Genomic DNA, 23,920 nt, shown 5'->3' on the forward strand with positions numbered 1-23,920 from the left:
AACTAAAAAAAAGCAAACCATAAACAAAGTGAGATATTTGGTAACCAAAAAATGAATCTTGGAAAGTAGACATAAACAAACTTCAATCAAAATTACTTTAATACATTTGGATATCAAGGAAAATTAAATTTATTCAATTTCGATATAAAAAAAAATAATTAATGCAGGAACAACATTTGTGCCTCAATGACGTGAGAAGTACTCAAAACAAACATTGTTTTCTTTAAGTCTTTAGTCTATCTTTGCAAATCGCAATAACTCATATCCATTGAGAATCAAATTAACTAATTAACTTACTAACCCGTCCTGTAAATTTCACATCTATGCTCTAAACAGATTTTGTAACTAATATCCCAAAAAAGTGGCAAAAGGGAAGGAAAAAAACTTTTGTATGGTACCCTGCAATGTTATTTGTGTAACCAAAGTCAAGCGCTGAAACGCCAGCAACCTCATTGTATTCTTGGAAATCTGTTGCAGATTTTATGGCTCCAAAAGAAAATATATCCTTTAGCATTAATACCATTTAGACTGAAGTATTTTTTTCCGAGTGAATACACATGCAAAGTATCAAAAAGAGAGAAAGGAGAAAAAATTATCAAAATAAGAATTACAAACCTGTCCTATAATATAAACAAAAGGCAATTACAAAAAAATAGCTGGAAAACACAAAATAAGTAGAAGAGAAAACAGACAATCAGCATAATCTAAAATTACTTAAACAATTAATCCACATTGAAAAGCATAATTTACAAATCCAAACCAGATTACATCATCCAATAGATTTTTTTTATACATTTGTTATTGTGCCTTTAAATTGATTTCAGCAAAACTTGTTTCTTTTTCCACAGTTTGTGAAGCTCAAAATTTTCAAAAACCTACAATCATTACACAACGTTGTCACATCATAAGTGTAGAAGAAATCACCGCTACCAAAATTTATAAAGACCAAAACAGTTAGCACCCAAAAATAACATTGATTAGCAAAGACCAATTTGCCAACAAAAGTTTAATAGGAGATACCCAAAAAATTTCCTTAGTTTTTACGATTCTTAAAAATATGACCTAAGTTTAACCAAGACTCAAATTTTATTCAAGGATCGTGTTAAGCTAAGCAGCAAATTATAAATTCACTAATCTTGTTCTTAATTATAGTAATTTAGAAATCAACAGATACAAAAAAAAAGTCACAAAGCTTTATAAAAACTCATGAAAAAGAGAAGTTTTAAACAGAACACCTGCACATGACCCTATAATTTGGCTAATTTACAAACGCTCAACGTGCTTAGCAGATGTTAAACTTTTCAGTAGTATATAATTTGAAACTAATAAAACCATCTCTAACTTTTCAGAAATATTTAAACTGAAATGAATTGATATTTTTTTCTATACACTGATAAATCAAGGTTTGCTACAGAAAAGGAATCTATAATTTAAGCTTCAAAATGCATTATAACATCAATTAATCCAAAGAGAGCAAGCTGACGATAACAATTTGATTAGCTTTGGAAATCTCTTTGCTTTATCACTTCAAGATACTAAATTTTTCAAGCCGTCATCTCTCTCTCTAAAACGCCTTTTTTTTTCTAGCAACTGGCCTAGAAAAGACTAAAACCCAAATGCATGGGGTAGAATTTCACCCAAAATATTGGGAAAACTAAATAAACAAATAAAATTAAAAGATAAGTGCATGAAAAATCAAATCTTTCACTCCTATAAAATGAAAGCAACTTTTTTTGTCGTTGATGAGTCTAAAATCCCATCCTCATAATACTCAAAGGTAAAAGAAATATAGCAAAAAGATAAGATGTAACTACGGTCCCTGATGGTGCGCAACTAAAGAAAGAAAGACAGCGCTCATAAAGAGAGAAAGACAGAGACAGAGAGAGAAGAGAAAGATGATATGTCTCCATATGGTATTCTGGAGCCAAAAGAAAAGATGCAGACGGAAATAAGCTAGAAGGAATCAATTTAAGATTACTGACCCAGGTAGGTAAGCTGCTGTGAAGGTAAAAGAGGCCCAAGAAGCTCATATGAATGAAAGGATTTTGCTTGCTGCACACATAAACCTGTAAACTCGAGTAAACCCAACGTCAATCAGACCATAGGCAGAAAATAAGTCTCGCGCGTTGCAGCGAGACCCACTGTTTCAAGCGTAACTGCATGAATAAGACACATTTAACCTAAATAAATTCAACACAATCATGAATGAACAGAGACACATGAGTGAATGAGGTCGATAAGAAGCGGTTTTGCTTTTATACACACTTAACCTGAATAAATTCAACACAATTACGAACAAACAAAGGGATACATGAGCGAATGAGGCCAGTAAGAAGCGGTTTTGCTTTTATATACATTTAAGTGAGTTGGCATATAAACACATTGCACAATGAGTGGGAAGAAACTGTACGTGTTTGATTCGGAAGAGATGGTTTTCAAAAAATAACATTTAGTTCACACATATAATATGTGTCCTGCAGTGTAAGCAGCTAGTTCAACAGGTAATTTAAAACAGAAGTGTTGAAAACTTGTTCAAGTAGCTAATTTTGGAACCACAACTGTTCAAAGGCAAAAAACCAGGTCTGTTCCATATGAAACTGAAGAAACAGAAGCAAGCTGGAGTTTACACATATTTTGCTCCTGCAATTAAGACGGCAAAATATATGCTCTGCAACCTACATACCTCACTTAGCAGTTAGCAAAACACAGAAAAAGTGGTGTTTGAGCAGGCAAGTCGTCAACCATAGATGTTCAAACAAAAAAATATGCAGCATGGTGTGCAGCATTCGATCACGGAGACCATGGGGTTCACTTTTTCTGGGACCGAACATCTTCGACAGTATAGCAAAAAACATAAATCATAAATGTAACAAAGGCAGCCATTATGGACGCTAAACGAATAACATAAGGAGATCAAACCAAACAATCAATCATAAAATCATAAAGTTGTGGTGCCTCAAACAGAAAGAATGGGAAAAGAATGCATTTAAGTTCAAGTGACATACCAAAGTGTTTATTCAAAATGCAGCAGCAAGAGCAGATTACAATGCTGTAATGAGAGTCCAATCTAAACTACAAAAAATGAGTGAGATTCAGAGTGAGAATTCAAACCGCTAACAAACAGATTCAATAAACTAACTAAAACTATAACGCTCCAATTGTATAGTTAAGACAGTTTTCACACTTATTAAACCATGAGGGTCAAGTTTGATTGAAATACATAAGAAGATAATGTTTGTATAAGGGATCCCTGAACCAAATATTATATGGAAAAAAGTCCAACTTGACCAAAGGATGCTTATTCTAATTTTGGCACTTGATTCCATTGGAACGACATATATAGAAATTAAACAGAAAGTCAGATACCTATAACTAATGGAAATAACAGAGTAATTAAAAAAACTGCAGGAGCCCATTTATAGATTGGAGCAGCTCATTAGAAGATACTCCAACCTGTTTATTTTGCTTTACAAACAGAGAGAGCATATCACATAATAGCGTTCAACCAAACGGACCGTTAACAGCATAAAGACACTATTTTTAATGTACGTATCCCGACTATATCTTTCAAAGCACCAGCACCAAGTTGCAGACCTATATACTGTATGGCCATACCAAAAGCTTGGCCAGACCCCAATCCAATTACCATACCACTTTTAATGTATGTATCCACATACAAACTCAAATATGAATCTTCCTTCCATTAGTTCCTTCCTACATATAACAATCATACAAACTATCAAAGCAAGAAAGAAGGCAAGCTTCATTCTTCTCTATAAACCATAAGCTCACACACCTAATGACTCCCTCTTTCCAGTAAAGTAGCAAAAATCCCAACAACTATAATTTTTATACAAAAATACTTCAAGAGCCTCGTCTGTCCACTTGCTATGCTCAAATTGATTTTGGTGCCCTTCTCTCATTACAAAGTCAACTGGGGTTTTTCCTGAAGTATTTAGTTCGAATTATTTTTCTTTGAAGTGTAACATTGTCAATGACTTATATGTGAAAACGCCACCCTTTCTTCAACCTTCATCTTATATGGTTCTTTTCCACCAAGCAATTTTTTCTAACATCATTCCTCCACCAAGTTGCTAAGAAACCAAGTGCAGCAAAAAGAATTATGATGAAAACCAACCAAAATTAAATTAAGCCTGAAGATCCAATTACTTGAGCATTTATTCAGCAAACAGAAATCTCCTCACAAAGAAAATATAACTATATAAACAAATCAAATTCAGATACAGATATACAGTGTGGTAGGTTGCTTGGAAAAGAGCAGAGTCATGAGTAGGGACAACAAACTCATATAAAAAATACGATGCAAAAACCATCCCAAACCAGCAAGAATAAAGCCAAAAAAAAAAAAAAGTCTCAACAGCAAACAAAAGGAAGGGAAAAAAAAAACACATAATATACCTTTTTTAACACAGCAGCTTGAAAAAACCCCAACCAAAAATGACAAACTCTGAAAGGCACCATTTCCTAACTAAAAGAAAGAAAAAAAAACGTATCAGGCATCCACAACAATGAATCGAGCAAACACAGAAAACTCAATTAAAACAGCATTTAGAAGCACTATAAACCCAAATCACAAAAAAATCATCTTGATCAACTGTTTGTTTGTGATAACTATCTTTTTTTGAAGCACTCACTAATCGGTCCTTGGTTGTAGACCAAGAAAGACACGATGGGAGCGCACAATTAGAAGCTCTAGGCAAACTTGAATTCAGGAGACAGTTTCTGATATTAAATCACGCCGGAGGGTATGCGAAAGTTGGAGTGGCTTATTTGGTTCTACTTCTGAATTGCCTCGATTAAACTGTTTACTTGCTTTTAGGTGTCTTTACTTATGAATCAATTTTTCTAGAATGAGATAGAAGATGTTCTAGCACCAAAGACCATTAGAAGTTGGAAAGATATGCTGATGCAGCGGTTTGAGAACACAATTTGGGAAACTTTGGGTAGGAAATATGCTCGCAAGGAAAACCGACAATGGGTGAGCATAACTCTCAAAGCTGGTTTATGTTTAAATTAGTGAATCACCATAATCTTTGCTGGTTGGTTTTCACTCATGGCCTACTTTTTATTCAAGTTCTTGTAAAGAAAATTGGTCTTTTATCATGCTCTTTTCTAAATTTTAAAAAGGATCGTAATTTTGTAAATAAATTCAAATCCCAAATTGAAATTGCAGTGTAACCAAGCCACAGTTTATCACATGGTTTTTTATCCTAGCCATAATTAGACTAATGTGTTTTATACCTAGAGACTAATGTGCTTTTTCACATGCTTTTTTCTCTCAAAATTTATAGAAATATGAAAATGATCATCACAAATTTCAAAACCTGCATTAACCAAAATTAAAAGGAAATGGACACCATGAGTTCTTGCAAGATGAGAGAAGGGAAACAAAAAGGAAATGGTGCATTTGAACAGAATGATGATAATTTAAAACTTTAATTATGAAAATGCTTAATTTTCATGTGTTAAATGAATGTGGATATCTTAAACCTTTAATTAACCGGAATGACCAGGATCTTTTAAAACTTGTTAAAAAAATACCATAAATTCTAACAAACTTAGATAACTATGTTGGCTTTAAAAATGCAATTACAAAACTCAAAGAAATGAGAACAGTCAAACTAAATTAGGTATTCTCCTCAACACCATCGGCACATCTTTGACTTTCAAGAACAATAAGCAATGCTATATATAATTGTGTTCCCATGTCTCCATTTTTCCTTTTCCAATAAATATGAAACCAAACCTATCAACCATTTATTCAACTCAGTGCACCAACTTGTTATATAACTAAAGCTCCAAATGATATAAGGTCTAAAAATGGTATCTTGCACCAACAATAGGACATTAATTAGTCATGACTTGTGCCTATGCATACAATGCCTTACTTGACTCAATAGGAACAGATAGATGCTCATGTCTTTCTTGGTACAGATACTCATATTGTGCTTAATTAGCATCACACATCATGATATTAAAGTTCTAATCATGTTAGACCTATGCCATGTAGCATATGCATTCAACTCAATACCCTAACATTACAGGCCAAATTAAATGATATTATCAAAAAGTTGAGACTTTACCAAAGCAGCAAGGCAGCGGTTGTAAAATTCACAGTGAAAAGCTTTCACTTTGTTTCGATCTGCAAAATACCAAAAAGACATTCACCATCGAGGAAAGAAAGCACATTTCATTAAAGAATGCACTTCAACCATTATCATATTGTCAACTAAACGAAACGTATAAAACTATACACATTTACACAGCCAAACTCTATACTTTTTATCAGCAAAAAAAACAACAATTTACCTAACAATAAACATAAAATTACATATTCAAATTGATTCGACAATTTTTAAAGATTCAAAAACTGAACCAACAGACATTTTTTTGAATATCAAACTCATTGTGTCTTCTGAATTTGCTTGTATACATAAGCTACCAACGCAATCACTCTGCTACCACATGTGGTAAGCTATTAATAGCAGAGGAAAAAAAATTACAGAACAAACTCACGACCAAAATAAGTTACGATATTTAGCAAATTTTATGTATCAGTACTAAAATTTTCAACAGGAAACCAAACTGCATCTTCTGTGAATGTTCATTGCTTACTAAAAAGATAATATAGTGGTTTGAAAAATTTAAAACCCACTCACACGACATCAGAAATTCAAACCAATTTCTACCATATATGATGATCTTCTTTCATTGAGACCATCAGCATGTACTCAATTCTACGCTATTTAACAGAAAAGCTCAAATGCACGTTAAAAAATCAAGGGTCCAGAAAACCTCCAAAATGATAAACAAAAAATTATGTCCATATCATATAACGTAGTAAGGAAAGAAGCAATGCAAAACAGTCTCTAAGAACCAAGTTAGCATCCAAAGGCACACTTCAACAGTCTCCAGAATTTTGTTCCAAGTATATAGTCTATCTTTTATTTTCAAAATGAAACATCTTCACGTACCAAGTAAATGATAACATAAAGTATCATTTTCAATTGACAGAATTTTTTAATCGAACCTATATATGTATATGTGCACGTAGAAAAATCAACTATTTCCCTAGTACTAACAAAATTAGTAGTGTACATATGTAAAATATATATATATATATAACTACACTTTTGGATTTGGAGGAGGAAGTAACCATACCCTGAATATATCCAAGGCTAATGAAAGGCTTGACTTGTTTGTCAGTCAGTTATTTGCTCAAATTTCTCATTATATGTACTTGAACCTGGACCCATGCACTTGTACTCTTCGCAGGCCACATTGCTGCAATTTCAAATTATATTATTAACTCTCAAAACTAATTATATGAAAATGCTTAATCATGTTTTAAATGACATAATCTGCTAACTTGTTACATTCAGGGTGGTTATCGTTACATTCAGGGTGGTTATCGTCGCTCCAGCCGGCAGGGTTAACCACCTTGGTCATGTTGGTGTAGGCATACACCATATGGGGTCTGCCTCTCCAAGCCCTGCCCAAATTTATGTCACTGCCTGCCCCATTAATTATATGTTACATTGTTAGTCACCAAGCATCAAAAGTTCTAAACCATGACTTGTAGACAAACAAAAAGATTAACTACACATATCTTAGTTAATCCACCCAAACTGTGTTTTGAGAGGGGGAAGGAGAACAATCATGTAGAATTTACAGTTTATATAGTGAGACTTGCATAATCCACTCGATCATTGTCGTTCGTATACATTCTTCATAAATTATATGAAAATTATGGGGAAAACAAAGAACATGCATACATCTATATATGTATGGCTTAACACCTGAGTGTAAATACACTAAATATTAACATTTAGAAAATGAACCCTGTTCGCGAAACATAGACAAATCATCGAGCTTCCCAAAATACTTGTTTCGAGGGACACAGAGATTGTCTTCTCATCTTCCATGCAAACCTGCCCCAAAAACCACTATACTCCATGCCAATGAAAATTTCAAGGACCAACAAAGAATGTTGGAATTTCTTGAACCAAAAACAACTAATATTGATCTTAATGGAAATTCAGAACTCCGATCAGATTATAGGATTTTGAAAAATAGTCAATACCATATGAAACGAAATTCCACATTTCTCAAAAAATTATGAAACAATCTTGTTTGAGTTCCATGAATATTCCTAGTATCCAAATAGCATGTAAATTTTCCTAGCATCCAAATAATTGGTCAAAAGCTCAAAAGTCCAAACAAACAATTAAAACCAAATCCTCAAATGTTTGGTTGGAATGAAGAGATTTAGGGGGGATTGAAATTCGAAAAGAAAATTTTACATCCAATCCACCCATTACAACCCCTGGCATGAAACTAAATCCCACACCTGCTCAAAAGACACAAAGCAGAAAATTACTCAATTTCACAATCCAAATCAGAAAATAAAACCTCACCGTTTCTCTCGCTCACCTCTTCATCCCGCATATCTTCTCCTCATATTATGATAAAAGACCTCTCTTCAAGTTTGGCCTCAGATAGTTGGTCCATCTCAGGCTGCAACTTTTCCAGACCTTAATAATCCTGCAATTCAGACCAACCTACTACAACCATAATTAGTTTTTCCAGACCTTAATAATCCTGCAATTCAGACCAACCAACTACAACCATAATCAGTGAACTGTTTACATTAAAACATATGAAATAACAGCCCATTTGATAGAAGATTAAGATTTCATTGTTTTAATAGAAACACCGAAAAATGAACATTTCACAACGAAGAACTAATTTCTCATTATTTAAAAATTAGTCATCTAATTTCATAAATAAAATTAAGAAAAAAAAACCCCAAAAGAATGCAAAAAATTGGAACCTTTGGATGAGCAAGTAGAAGACATCGCCCTCATTCCACATATTTCCACTGTGCTACAAATTCACTACTAAATAGCAAAAAATTCAAGTTTGTTAGTCATAAAATATCTCAAAAATTAACTCCTAAAAGTAATAAGAAAAGAAAAAGCACGAAAACTGACAGGGAAGAAAAGTTAAATTGATTACTGTTTGTTAGTCATTTGAAATATCCAAGTTGCAAATTCTAATTCTCTATAACCGATGAGCCATATTGAGCTCATTTGTGCACTCGATACAACCTATTGAGCTCATTTGAAATATCCAAGTTGCATATCCCCCCCCCCCCCCCCACTCCACAGAGCCCATATATAAAGTGACAGTTTACCTTCGGAGTCTCAAGAACACGACCCTTGACCTGAGTCAAGTCCTTATTTATAGAAATTCCACATGTAGCAAGCACAGGATCATTATCATACTGGTATTTTTTCATAGCCTGCAATAGTAAATCAAATGAGCAAGAAGAATTATTGCAACATGTGGTAAAGAAACTAAACCTTTCATGACCTGCAAAGCTATATCGTCACAGTTCTTATTCTTTCCTGAGCCTTCTGCCTTGATTTTTCAACTAAGGATGCCCTCTGCTTTGAAGATAATGCTTTTGTATACCGTTGAAGCGAAACTAATGAACAAAGCTAAAACACCAAGAGAAACCCCATGGGAAAGCACAAATCTAGATATCAGACAGAGGAGTTCCAAAAAGATAAGACTAAGAGTCTGAGAAAGAATATGATAATCAAAAGGAACTGGCATACCTCCAGAGGCAGATAGTTAGGCCTTTTGGGCTTGCCATTGATCAAAACCCTAAATAATGAACCCAAATCATTGCACAGAGTTACCAAAATACCTTTATCTTAGTGCCATAAGGAGAACCCTAAAATTATAGCTTAACTAATTGAAAGATAAGAAGTAGAAATAAAAATACTCAATACTTACAGTCATTGTTTCAACTGAATAATAGCCACGGTCCACATAATCTCCCATAAACAAATAGTTTGTATCTGGGCACTGCAAAAAAATTGCAACAGGAAATTAATGTTATTTTTGGAAAGTGAAACATCCAACAGAACAAACCAGAAAACTACAAAATAAGAAAGAGAAAACATCACCAATAAGTAGCAACCAATTAACAACCTTGAAGAACACATACGATAAATTAAATAGCCCAAATCAGAACAATGCCTTTCCTCCAATGCGGAAAAGCTCCGCCAGATCATGGAATTGTCCATGAATATCACCACAGATAGTTAAAGGGCTTTTTACAGGCTGCAACACATAAAACCCAAAATGGTTATTCATTTACCTCATGACATGCCCAAATCTTTATAGGTCCAAAACCTGTATGAAACAATACAAAGAAAGAAATGAAACAGAAACTTGCAACTAAAAAGGCCCACCTGGACATTGCTTTCTTCCATTAATATTTCCTTGGCCTTCTTGCACGGCACCCTTACCTATATTAAACAAACAAATTAAGATGAAAATTATTTACATCATTGAATGAAAAAGAAACTCCGAAGAAACCATAATAAAAAAAAGGTCTTTTAACAAACATTAAATTGAACATGCTTGCATTTCAATAACAGATTTCCGTTTTCTTGCTCATTAGCGCTTTCAAAAAGTAAATATTTTGGTCCTATTCCGTATAACATTGTATAGGCTGGTGTACCATAGAGCATAGCCAATGTTCTGAAATCCAAGAAGCACCATAGCAACTCAGTTTTGAAGCTAACACTCTTATAAAGTATGCTATCATCCTAGCATACCCACACAACCCTCCATCCATCCCCAAGAATTATTGATATGCTTATATGCACTATAAAGCATATACACAGCATGCACATTATTTGGCAAATCAAAAGTCGTATAGAGTTTCCTCCAACAATGGAATGTAAACTAAGATGGTTTCACATTACTGTTTTCAGTACTGTCCAGATAAGTGAAAATTCAAGGTATCTCCTTAACAATGTATTACAATGTTCACATTTAGCCAAAACCAGACTCAAATACTGTACTCCACGAAGTCTCTGTTAATCATAACTCTGCAAAGGTCTATAAATTTGTTGAAAGATTCGGTTTTTATGGCCATGGACTCAGACACCCAAAATTCGTTTTTCCTGTTTCACAAATCCCGAAGGCAGAAACCTGCAGTGTCACAGAAAATGGGATCTGACCCACATTGCCAATACCCAACCCGAACAGCAGAACACATAATTAGAACCACCAAGTTCATGCATTTCTTTAGAATTTTTAACCTAGTGGTAAATCCAATAGAAGGTCGAAAACCCACATCAGTGGTACATTCAATTTAAAAGTTGAGAAATTTAAAAGTTGAGAAATCTAACCCACTTATCTATTGTATTAAACCTTAAAGACACCTCCACCTTCTAACTTAAAAGCTTAGTCAACGTACAACCTCCTAATATAAACACTTGCTTATAAATATAACTTATAAATAGTTTTGACATTAAACAAAAGAAAATGCTTAGGAAAATCAAATTTAATAGAGGTCCATTCCTGTAGCAGGGATCACTCACATAGGCCAAATGTATACCATATCCCAAATCCCACCTAAAAAGACACCAAAAAATTGGAATGATTTTATTCTAAACAAAAGGCCAAATGTTAAGCATTAACTAATGAGAATTAAAATTTATATAAACTCAAGAATTCAAAGTTTCAAATGTGACGACTAAAGATGTGATTTAGAGTCTAGACAGAACCAGATGTTAGTATCGGCTCTATTGTACCAGATTACTCTCTCAGTCTAAAGCCCAATCAAGTGCCAACTCAGCCTAACTTCCCATTTGAAGCTGTTTCCAATTGATTATCCACCATAAAATGTTTTAATTCTTTGCTGACACGCTGCAAACAAATCGGGATTCAGTTGATTGTTTGCTAGTGCTTTAGTGAATTGGAAGACACAATCATTCTACTTTAGTCTACTGGCTTAATAAATTATTGATTGATTACAATCAGACAAATTGGAAAACACAATCATTCTACTTTAGTCTAGTAAAGTATTAGCTAGTGCTCTGGTAAAGCTTGTATTGTGTTGACCAATAAGAAACGCCAATTACAACAAAAAACTCATGACCTTAAGGCAATAGCTCTCATGTGGATTAAATAATTAGAACCAAAAATTAATATATTTTATTTTCAAACATTTTTCTCATAACTGAAATGATGAAAGCGGTGCGCACATCTCTATCTTTCAGTATATTCAGCTTAACTACCTTCAAGTTTAAAATGAGATTGTGAATGCATGAACCTTTATAATTTGTATAAATTTGTTATTAAGCATTTACTGATAGCCAGGTAGTAGGTATCAATCCAGTTTCCTGTTGTGTGATAGAACCTTAACTCTTCGGTTGAATTAACATGCATACTGCTGCCAGAATGCGTTACTAAGTGCATATTAACCCAGTCAAATCAATTAGGATATCAAGAAAGATGACAACAAAATAAAACATGGCCACTTTCATACAATGATAAAGATGAATTTAAACGATTCAATCCTACTACAAATGAAAATCCCTAGAGAGGAATTTCAGCACAGATTTGCATATGCATTGAAAATGAAGATTTCAGAAAATGAAACATAAAAGGATTGAAAATTCTCGAAAAAGAAAAAGGACTTACAGTGACGAATGGCAGAGAACAGAGATGGACAGTGTAGGACAGTGTAGGAAAAGTTTTCGTAGCTGGGTGAAAACAAAAGCAACCACTAATACAATCAAGTAAAATAAATGCAAACCAAGAACATGTAGAACTATATAACTAAAGAATGCAAAACATTATAGCAGAAAATCAATTACATAAAACTTTTCTTTAACCACTCTTTAAATGCAGAAAACTTAAATTAAAACTAAGAAACAGGTACGCATAAGCACATTACTTACACCCCAACCACTAATTAAGTGCAATTTGACACTAATCCACTACTGCTTACAGTCCCATATCTAACAATATTTACACATACATATATATATATATATATATATATATATATATATGTGTGTGTGTGTGTGTGCACAGAAACATGAAGATTTCAGAAAATGAAACATAAAAGGATTGAAAAATCTGGAAAAAGAAAAAGGGACTTACAGTAATGGACGGCGGAGAACAGAGATGGACAGTGTAGGCAAAGTTTTGGTAGCTGGGTGAAAACAAAAGCAACCACTAACACAATCAAGTAAAATAAATGCAAACCAAGAACATGTAGAATTATAACAATAAATTTAATTTGACAGATAATTTTCTTGCTGAAAAACTTTGATCTGCAAAACCAAATAACATTTTTCAACAAAAAAAAAGAACTAATTTAACAAAAGAAAATACAGTATACGAAAAACAACTATTCAATTTAGCTTCATTCAGAATACAGGAAGTCCATTCAAAACGACCAAAAGGATAAAAATATAGAAGAACCAACCTTTTTGAAAGATCACTGGTTCTATCATACGTTCAATAACTTTAGCTTGAACCAAATTATCTGAAATAAAAACAAAGTCCATTAACTAAATCAGAAGAAAACCAATACAGATTAACAGAGAAAAACACCATTCACACACATGCATAATACAATACATACATATACAATATATAATTAAATGACATACCTTGATGGTCTGTGGATCTGTGACCTTGTTTCGAGAAGAAGAGCAGAAGGAAACAATTCTAATGATGAGGCAGTACAAACTTCTGAGTGGGAACTGAAATTTGAAAAACGTAAATTTCAAACCATTTATAAGTCCCAAATCACAAAAGCCCCAAATTTAAACAAATTAAAGCCACCCGGATGTACAACCCGAAGAACTCACCGGAAAGCCCTAGCTTTTTTGCCTAAAAAATTCCTTTAAATCAAACCGAAAATTTGAAGATGGTTACCTGAATTCAATAAAATTAAAATATAATGAATCAGAAAAATTGAAAAACCTAAAAATATACGAAACGATCCCAAATTTTGGAATTGCTTTAAACCAACCTGCCATGAAATTGGGTCCATTGCGCTTGCCATTTCCCACTTAGGAGGGAGGGCAGGCACTTTTCACGTTTGTTTTGATCTTCCCTCTGTGCAAGCCCATACTCACCAACTCCCTCAATCAACTCTCTCTCTCTCCCTTCTCTGTCTGTGAATCCCTGTGCATCGATAATCTGAAAACCCAGTTCGATTTTTCATTGCTCGGATGGAGAAAATTGAGGAATGAAAGCATACCCAAACCAAAAGGTCAGACCTCCATACTTTTCTCATCATCAATAATCTCTCACTCACCCAAAAGGTCAGAGATTTCCAAAACCAAAAGGAAATTAAGAGAGAGAAACGGAGGAGAGAGAGAGAGAGATCGGAGTACCCCCATACTTTTCTCTGACTGTCCCCCCTCTCCCACTCATGAAATCGAGGATCTGCAGCAATGGCACTGAGATCCCCACTCCTCCCTCTCCCTCTCTCTCGCTCTGTCTCTCTCTCTATCGGAGGCATGGCCTCCCATCCCCGAAACCCTCACTGAATGACAGCATACCCAAACCCACCCCAATCCGTCTCAAGCGTACAGGATAAAATTACCCTCCTAACTTTTAATAACTACGTTCCAACCCAGCCTCAAATCCCATGGTTTTTTTTGTAAATAAAGCAAAATCGAGGGGGGACGAATTGACCTCAAAGGACAAAATCACCCTCTGAAATTTTGAGAATCACCCTCCCAACCCACTCCCATTCGGCTGGTATTTTTGTAAATAAAGCAAAATCAAAACAAACGTGAACAGTGTCTGCCCTCCCCCTACTTTAGAATAGATAATTATTATTATTTTATTATTAGATGCAATCTACATCAAATTAATCAAATTTCTGTTAAAATTACCAAATTGGTCAAAATGGCACAAAATCATTTCAAATTCCATATAGTACAAAGCCGTTTCACATTTCAAATGGCACAAAGCTGCACAAAAACATCCCAAACTACATCAGGTTTGATCCCACCAAGGGTGTAGGCAATTTATAGATTCAATCTAGATGCAAATGCACAACACCAAAAACAAGTCCAAATCAAATCCTTGGTTCACCTCAAGCAAATCCAAATCGAATCTCTAGTCCATACAACCAAATTCACCAAAATACAAAATCTTTCTTTCAGTCATTCGCTCATCAAAAAATCTAGAATGATGCCGATTTGATTTTGCCACGGATGCGTAGTCAGTCTATCATCATATTCTAGACGCAACTGCATAACCAAATCTTTCTTTTTCAATGGATCATTCACTCATTGAAAATGATGAACTACGAGTTGCTTAATCCCTAAAAAATGGTATGTAAGCAATATGGGCTCCACCTAGGTGTAGCCGCAAAACCAAACAAACACAACGATCTCCAAAATTCATTTTTATAATGTTAGAATTAAAGCGTATTATGTTCTAAAAAGAAAGGGTGTAATTAATAAACGCATCGTCTAGAATGGATCAAACTCAAAATTAATAAAACCATCTTTGAAAAAATGAAAGAGGGTGAAATTGGATCGAGAAAATTGTATGTTACATTTTTTGTACGACTTATTTTTGCTTTACACTCAATTGAGAGTGCAGAGTGTATTAGGGCCGGCCTAGGCCCAATGCGAGTTAGGCAACCCTCCATCCCCCTAAAAAAAAAAAATTAGAGGCACAAAAATTATGAGGGTGGTATATTTATGTATGTTTTCATAATAGTATAAATATATACAATTTAGTTAAATAACAAAGAAGTTTAACTAGAACTAGCAATTTTTGTTGTATAAAATTAACAAGAAGGTCCAGGGTTCAAAACCCATGTGTGTTTATTTACTTTTCAATTTTTACGAATTTCTTTCGATAAGAGTATACATTTTTAAAATTTAGTCAAATGATCAAGAAATAGAACAATAAGCAGTGATTTATGCTAGTGTTTATATCACAAATGGTCATTGGAATTGAACCAAATTGATCTTTGAAGTTGAAAATCAATCAATGTAATTCCTAAAAAATAGATGTCACAAATCAATGTTTCATCATAATGCTGTAAAAAATTCTATTATGTGCTGATATGACACATAAATAGGGCCCACAAGATGTAAGAGTTTTTATCACAAATGGTCCCTGAAATTTACCCACATGATCAAGATGGTCATTGAAATTGAAAATCGATCAACGTAGTCCCTGAAAATAGGTGTTGCAAATCAATGTGGTCATTCTGTCACACTTCTGTAAAAAAGTCTGTTATGTGCTAATGTGGTTTAATAATTAATTAAAAAAGTTGTCAAAACACATTTCTGTACATTGAGATTATCTCAAGGCGGAGCTCAACTGTTTCTGTGTCACCAAGATCACCGAGGGAGCACCTAATAAGCTTTCAAAGATTAAGGCTGTTTGGATCAAAACTGAAACTTTGGGCCCGGGGGAGGTTGGCCCAAAGAGCAGCCTAAAAGGAAGAGACCCAGCCGAAGTCCAGAAGACAAGAGAGGCCCGTTTCTGACTAAGTGCAGGCCATGCAGACTACTTGCTCACCTACCCAATGGTCAAGTGGTATAGACCAGCCAGCTAATCAACCCAAAAAGTACTTTTTAATGGCAATACAAATAAATAGTTGATGAGTCACTATCCTTCAAACTACATTCGGGCAAGATTATTGCTACAGGAGGCCAAGCCAAGGTGGCTATAAAAGGAGAAGGAGAAGTCAGAATTAAGGACACTCAAAACAAACAAATACAAGCACAAACTCTGCTCAAAGCCAGATTTACCTTCAAAACGAAGCTGTAGTCAGCCCAAGCCCTCATCCCTTTCGGGATAAACCTTTTGTAATAGCTCTGCTACCCGGTTCAACACCTGCTGTAGTATCGATTTTCTTTCTGCAAACTCATTTCCCAACCCCTTTTCTAAGCCTTCAAACCTTCTGTTAACCCACAAAGATAGGAAGTTGCAAGACGATCAGCCTTGCCCGACAAGGTTAAACCTTGCCCGACCTTCTTTGTTTTTGTCTTTTTCATTCATTAGCCTAGCAATATGTTGTATACTTCAAGTTATATCCAAGTTATTTATAGTAATATGGCTATTAAAAGGCTCTCTCTCAACACTTGAATCCGATTTGAATATGCCTTCACAGTTAAAACCAGATCTAAGTTCTAAGCCATCGGGCATATAAGATTTGATCATTCTAAAAGTCTTTGGCCTCAAGGCATAAAAAAAAGCCTGATGTGGACTTAACCCATCCACGACAAGCTTTGATAACAAGAAGTCCGAAGTTACTTGGGGCGCAAGTAATCGACCTGCTACTTAGTTTTATTTCTGTTATATTATGATGACCATATAACGTTCGAGTATGGGATGAATTCTGATGGGAAGCCTCAAGGCCTATTCAAGGCCCCACAAAGGCACCTATTTGGATTCATCCTATTTCTCGGGCAAGAACATTGAGTATAGAAGGGGTTCTGATGGGAAGCCTCAAGGCCTATTCAAGGTCCCACAAAAGCACCTATTTGGATCCATTCTGCTATTTGAGCTCAGGTAATCAGAAGTATAATGGTTATAAGAACCATATAACTCACAAAAGGAACCTTATGTGTTTGAGTACTAAGTTAGTTACTGACGGGAAGCCTCAAGGCCTACACCTAAGGCCATACAAAGGCACCTGTTAATAACTAACATAGGCTCTCGAACAGATATAACTAAAACCCAAACATCCGTTCTACATCTACCATGCTGAAGATGGTAGTGGCACGCCTGAGCAATTCAAAGTTAATCTTGATCGTGAGCCTCAAGGCCTACATTCAAGGCCCCACAAAGGCACTTTTCAAAGTTAACTTTGTCCTTCTCTTTCAGCCTTGCCTGACGAGCCTTGCCCGACAGGCTTTGCCCGACAAGCCCGCCAGTAAAGCAGAAGCCCGACAGAAAGCATTAACCGACGCCAACCTCTCGGGGAGCTGTGTGCTCGTCGGCCAGGAAGCATTCCCCACAGAAATTCCCGCCACGAACATAGTTTTGGCACGCCCAATAGGACTTCATTTGTGTAGATCTTGCATGCCCAAAAAGAAAAGCCATATACTTTGTAGAAAGGAAACGAAGAGCTATTCTTCTCAACTTTTGCTATCAATGACAGATCAATCAGGAAATCCTTCTTCCCCATCAGGACGGGTGGTTCTAGAAAGCCCATCTTCATCCGGGAAGTCGGAAGGAAAAGGAACGAATGAGGAATTACAGGCTACTATGATACAAGTACTGAGAAGTATGGAAAAAATCTCTTTGGAGACCAATGGGGAAGTCAATAGACTGTGTACCTTAACAGGAAATTTACAGAGAAGGCTCGATTTGAAGTTTTCCACCCCAAAAGGTGCTCAGGGAAGTGGGATAAGCCAGGTTACCATCAGAAGTGAGCCAGTCATTCCTCTATTTCCACTATTAGAAGAAGAAGCGGATAGGGGAAAGAAAAAAGCAGTTCCTGAAGGGAGTCAACCCGCGATAGAGCCCGTCATCGGGAAAGAGTTTCCTAGCTTCCCGTTGTTAACATTTAATAACAGGAAGCAAAGCGAGCAGGAAAGGACAGTATGGGATGCCCATAACAACGGGAGAGTCCAGCCAAAAGGAAAGCTTCGCGGCCCCAGACAAACCTCTTCCTTATAGGCCACCCCTATTGGTTTATAAGGGAGGGGGAACCAACTGGAGGAAGTCTGAGTCAAAAAAAGAAGCATTCATAGGCAATGACCGAAGCCCGAAGGACGAGTCTGCCCTTCTCTTCCAGAATAATATAGCTACTCAACAACTAAGAGATGAGTTGGCCGAATTGAGGAGGGCAGTGGTTCAAAATGCTCAACCACGAGCTCGCCCAGTATTCAGGGTTAACTATCAAAAGCCTTATCCTGAATACATTGATGAACAGAATCCGTTTCCTCTCAACTTCAAGATGCCCGCATTCCCAACATTCACGGGTGAAGACAGCGGTGTGTCCTCCAGAGATCACATTTTCAAGTTCTCTAATCATTGTGTGGCATATAAGGACAACCCGAACTACAAGTTAAGGTTGTTTGGGAATTCATTGGTAGGACTTGCATCCCAGTGGTATTCTCTATTACCCCCTAACTCTATTGCCAACTAGGGGCAAATGGAGATGGCTTTCCATGAACAATTTTACAGAATAGAACCAGAAATGACTATTAATGATCTGGTTGAAGTCAAACAGTACGAGCATGAGTCCACGGAGGACTTCATGATGAGGTTCAGGAAGACAATGATAAGGTGCCAATTCCCTGTTAACCAAGCTCAGCTCATATCAATTGCTCAAAGGGCTCTGAAATTACCTTTGAGGAAAAGATTTTACGATACACAATTTAATGAGCTACAGGAATTAGTCATTGCTGCCACAAGATATGAGAAGCTATTGCTAGAAGAACAGCAAGTGAAGCATACGTCCAAAACTCATCCCTTCTACAAAAACAAAGCTACAATTCATCATGTGGAGGTAGGAGAAATTGGGCCAGAGCAGGAGGACGATCATGATAAAGAGGAAATCGAGGTGTGTGCTGCTGAGATGACTACACCTTTCAAACCATTAATGGTAAAAGGATTAGTTCAGCCCATCAAGGACCAGAAGATCGTGATGAACGATGGAGGCTTTGTCCCGATAAAACCTCCCAAATATCAGAGCTATTCGTTCGATCTGGCCAAGGCACCTGAGATTTATGAAGAGCTGGTGCGGGTAAGAATGATTGTGCCCGACGGTACAAAAAAGATGCCCAAACCAGAAGAGTTGAGGGGAAAGAAGTATTGCAAGTTACACTATACCTTCAACCATTCTATAACTAATTGTGTCCAGTTCAGAGACTGGGTACAAGACCTTATAGTGAAGGGAAAGTTGTTACTTGACAATTCACAAGCTAGTATGATGGTTGATACCAATCCGTTCCCAGAAGCTCCTATCAACGCGATCCATCTGGTTTAGATGGAGAAGCCAGTGTCATCGGCTGGAACAGCAAAGGGGAAAGATGGATCTCAGGTCGTCAAGACACCCTCGCTCAAATAAAGAAGAAAGTAAACAAGGGGCAAAGAGTTGCCCGAGAGAGAAAAAAAAAATTTTATAGGGGCCAGAAGCAAAGCGAGCAAAAGACAAATACATGTTCATTCCACTAAGAGAGGGGTTACAAGTGCTCCTAGTCTAATAATTTTACATCTTCACTCAGGGTGATTATTCGGGAGTGATATGTCTGGATGATGGTAAAAATCCTACTAGGTTCGGCCAGGATAGTATGGCTGCTTGCAAGCTGAGATCTAGAATGTTCCAACTCCGAGTTTGTCTTCTTCACTTCTTCGATTTGATTTTCGAGGGAGTCCAGAAGAGTTGCTTGCTCAGCCTTGAGAACAACCAGTTGTTCCTTTAGCTTTTGGATTTCAGCAGTCACCACTCCAATTCTTTCTTTCGTTAATGAACCATCATTCATTAACTTGTCCACCTGAGCAGAAATGCTTGATTCCTTCTCCTGGAAACACCTTACACGATTAGCTTGTCTTTCTGCCCTCTTATGTTGATCCCGAAGAGCCCTCAAATTTTCAAAGAAGGAGAAGAAGGAATCATGTTGGGTTTTTGACAGTTGGCTGGCTTTGAAAAGCTGACTTGTAACCTTTTCCAGATCATGAAGGGCCTTAAGGCTAAATGAAGCGGAGAAATCCTTCCTTGCCCATTCTTGGAAGACTCGCTTCTGTTTTGGAAAACTTAAAGGTGAAGAATGCTTCGAGGATTTCAGCCTTGTCTCAAGCTGCCCGAATTTTTCAAATAGTTCGGGCAACTTAGCAGTTTTTGAAGTTGATGGGGGACTTCGCACTCCAGTTTCCTCTAGTGAAGTAGCACCTACTGATGGGGTAGTTTTTGGCTCTCCGACCTTCTCCATTCCAGGATGAACAGTCCTAGTACTCCCAATAGTCAAATGAGGTCGGGGGAGCTTTGGTTTACGAACCAAGCAAGGAGGCGAAGTTTCTCCAGGAACTTGCTGCAAAGACCAAAAGAATATCAGATTGTTAAGTAGACAATTTGAAATGAAGGAAGTTTGGGGAGGAAGAAATATACCTGACTAAGCCTCGGAGTCTCACAAGGAAGAGTACCAATCCCTGGTTGAGGAGGAGACTCCCTACCACTGATGGGGGAAGAAGAAACTGCACCTGAACCTTCACCAATACCCTGGAAGTGTCCAGGAAGGGCAGCAATGGTTATTAAGCAGATGGTAAGAGAAGATCAGAAATGAAATATCTCCTTACTAGAGTTCGACCCTGAGAAGATGAAGGAAGTTCATCAAGAGTAACTGTCGGGCAGTCAAACACCTGCAAAGCAGTTGCTTCTAAAGTCACAGGAATCTCAGGAACTATGGGTTCGTCATTTGTTCTTGTTGCCACTGATGGATTTTATGTTAAAGAAGGCTGAGAAAGAGGTAGATAGAGGTTAATATCAAAACAATGTACGGGAAATCACTGTGAGGATGGTTACTCACCAAATTACTGTCCTCCTCTACGAAGTGCAACATTACCCCCGTGGATGGATCAAATTGAGAAGAGGGAGTTGCCTCCAAGATAGAAGGAGAAATCAAAGGAGAACCTTGACTAGGCAAGGAGGTAGATACCCCGACCTGGTTGAAGTCAGAAGAAAGAAAAGATCAAGCATTACCCCCAGAAATCATAAAGTTACCTAAGGATTGAGAAAGGGAGTATACCTTCGGAGGGTTAACCCGGGGGGGGGGGGAGAGGTTCGTCTCTTGAGTAAGTGGTGAAGAGACCTCGAGCGGATGGAGCTTTTCGTTTCTTGCAGCCTGATTCAAGTAAACCTTGCTCAGGGTTTTTTTTGTGAAAAACATGAAAGATTATGTAGACATACAAGTAAATTATACCTCAAGTTTTTTAAGGGTTAGGTTTCTCAATTCTTCAGCCTCTTTATACATTGCAGCTCCTAAGGGTTCATCCTTGGAGGCAATGGTTGGTTTCTTGGATGCTTGAGGTCCTGTGTTCAAACATAAGGAACTAGATAAAGAAGAAAGGTAGCAGCCTAATAGAATGAGACACAACTCACTTGAAGATTTTTGCTTCTTTCTGCCCGCCTCAACGACTGGAGCAGGTGGGTCTGAGGACTTAACAGTTTGGGCGGTTCTGGTTCTCTTACTCTTTCTAGCAGGAGTAGAAATTCGTCGTTTAGTCTTGAGGGGGGATGCAGGATCAGAATCTTAGCTCTCAATCACGACTGCTTTCCTTCGCATAGACACTTGGATGGTAGCTTCATATGCTTCTTTTTCAGCCCCTGAATCTTCTTAAACGTCCCCACTTCTTCCAACTTCTCGTTTTTCAGCCTCTGCTGCAACTCCATGAAGAACTGCTGCATCAGCTGAGTCATCCTCGGACTTAGTAGGTATTGATTCAACATCCACTTGAGCTGCAGGGTTAAGAGGAGAAAAAGTTAAAAGGGTTTAAGGGAAGGATTGTGGAATCAAGATGAGAAAATGATACCTATCAGAAGAACCCGATTCTTCTCTTGAATCATCTCCTTCCAATTTTCAAGTTCGCCCGAGCTAGGATATGATTTAAGGGAAAGTTGACCAAACAGGCGATCATGAGTCTCTCTCAGGTCTCCTCCATATTTCTTGGTCCATTTGTCTTCCCACCAAGAAGAGAAGAGTGAAGTACATTCAAAATTAAGGACGATGGACTTTCGGGCAGCTTGACTCATGACTTCAAGGCTGCGTCGGGCAGCTCTAAAGGTCGCCTCAGAAGGAGATACTAAACGAAAAGAGGTGCCACAGTGAACAGAGTCGAAAAACGGGATGGGGATGGTTTGCCTGAAACCCAATTTCCTGCTGCAAAAGTTAGGGTGATACACCTCCAACCCTCGATCATACCGATTGCCCCGAACTCCCCAGGCCATATCTCTCGGTTGAATGCAACTAATAAATTTTTCCCTACAAGAGGAGGTGGCATCTTCACCAGGAGCATCTTGGAATGCCTGATCAGAGAACCAAGGATATCTTCTCAAGACTGATGCACCCCATTCCAGATCTGATCGAGTCCTACAAACCTTGAAGAAATAAAAGCAGGCAAAGGTGGAGTGGTCAGTAGAAGCAGCTTCAGCTAGGATTCGGGCAGGGGCTACACCTTCCAGGAACTCTAGGTTGGCAGCCCAAAACTCTGGAAAATACCATTGGAGCCATGTTTGTATCATTCATATGGGTCCATTCAAGTTAGTCTCAAATGGCTCACCTTGAGTCATTTCGAAGAGAAGATGGTAAAGATGAGAAAGAAGGAATGGACATGTTGCCACATCGTCGAAGTTGTGAAGAGCTTCCACCAAGGGGATCCATTCAACCTTTACCCCTTTAGATTTGTTGGGGAAGATATGTTTATTGAGCCAGTATAAAAGGAAATACATATGCTCTTGATCTCTATCAGCACAGGAAGAACCTGCTCCAAAATTTTCTTTTACAAAAGGGATGAATCCCTTGAACGAGGTTCCATAACTCTTGAAGGTTGCAGAGTTATATTCCAGGGAGAGGAAAGATGTGGATGAACTTGAGCTTTCAGCAATTGAGGGGAGAGCCTAGTCTTGAGTAACGTCTACTATCCTGCCCGACGGCCTTAGCCCGAAGACTTGAGCCATGTCAAGAATAGTCGGAGACATGGGACCCATGCGGAAGTCAAAAGTATTGGTGCCCGAATTCCATAAAAGAAGAGAGGAATCAAGCAATTCGGGCTTGGGAATAATGGTGGTTTTTTAGAGCATTATCAACTCATAAATACCATTATTCATCCATTTCTTCTTAAATATTGGCTCTAGTTCATCAATCCATTGGGCCCAAGCCGGATCATTCATCGATGGAAAACCTCGGCGATATAATGACCACTTAGATGAGGAAATGCCCGATTTAGCCAAATAGGGATTTGGAGAAAACCAGTTATCCTTGGGCATATTATCCTCTATCACTGCAGGGACCCGAGAAATCCATGCAGGACCCAACGATTGTACCCCATGTGCTTCAAAGAAGAGCTCAGAATACAAACATGTTCGAGG

The 23,920-nt window shown here is 37.2% G+C and overlaps 1 pseudogene; it reads right to left on the minus strand.

Annotated features, from left to right (window-relative positions):
* Positions 1-700: 700 nt before the first annotated feature.
* Positions 701-13,071, minus strand: LOC126585080 (putative pectinesterase 11; annotated as a pseudogene).
* Positions 13,072-23,920: the final 10,849 nt, after the last annotated feature.

The sequence above is a fragment of the Malus sylvestris genome, chromosome 10, assembly GCF_916048215.2.
Source record: "Malus sylvestris chromosome 10, drMalSylv7.2, whole genome shotgun sequence".
NCBI lineage: Eukaryota > Viridiplantae > Streptophyta > Magnoliopsida > Rosales > Rosaceae > Malus > Malus sylvestris.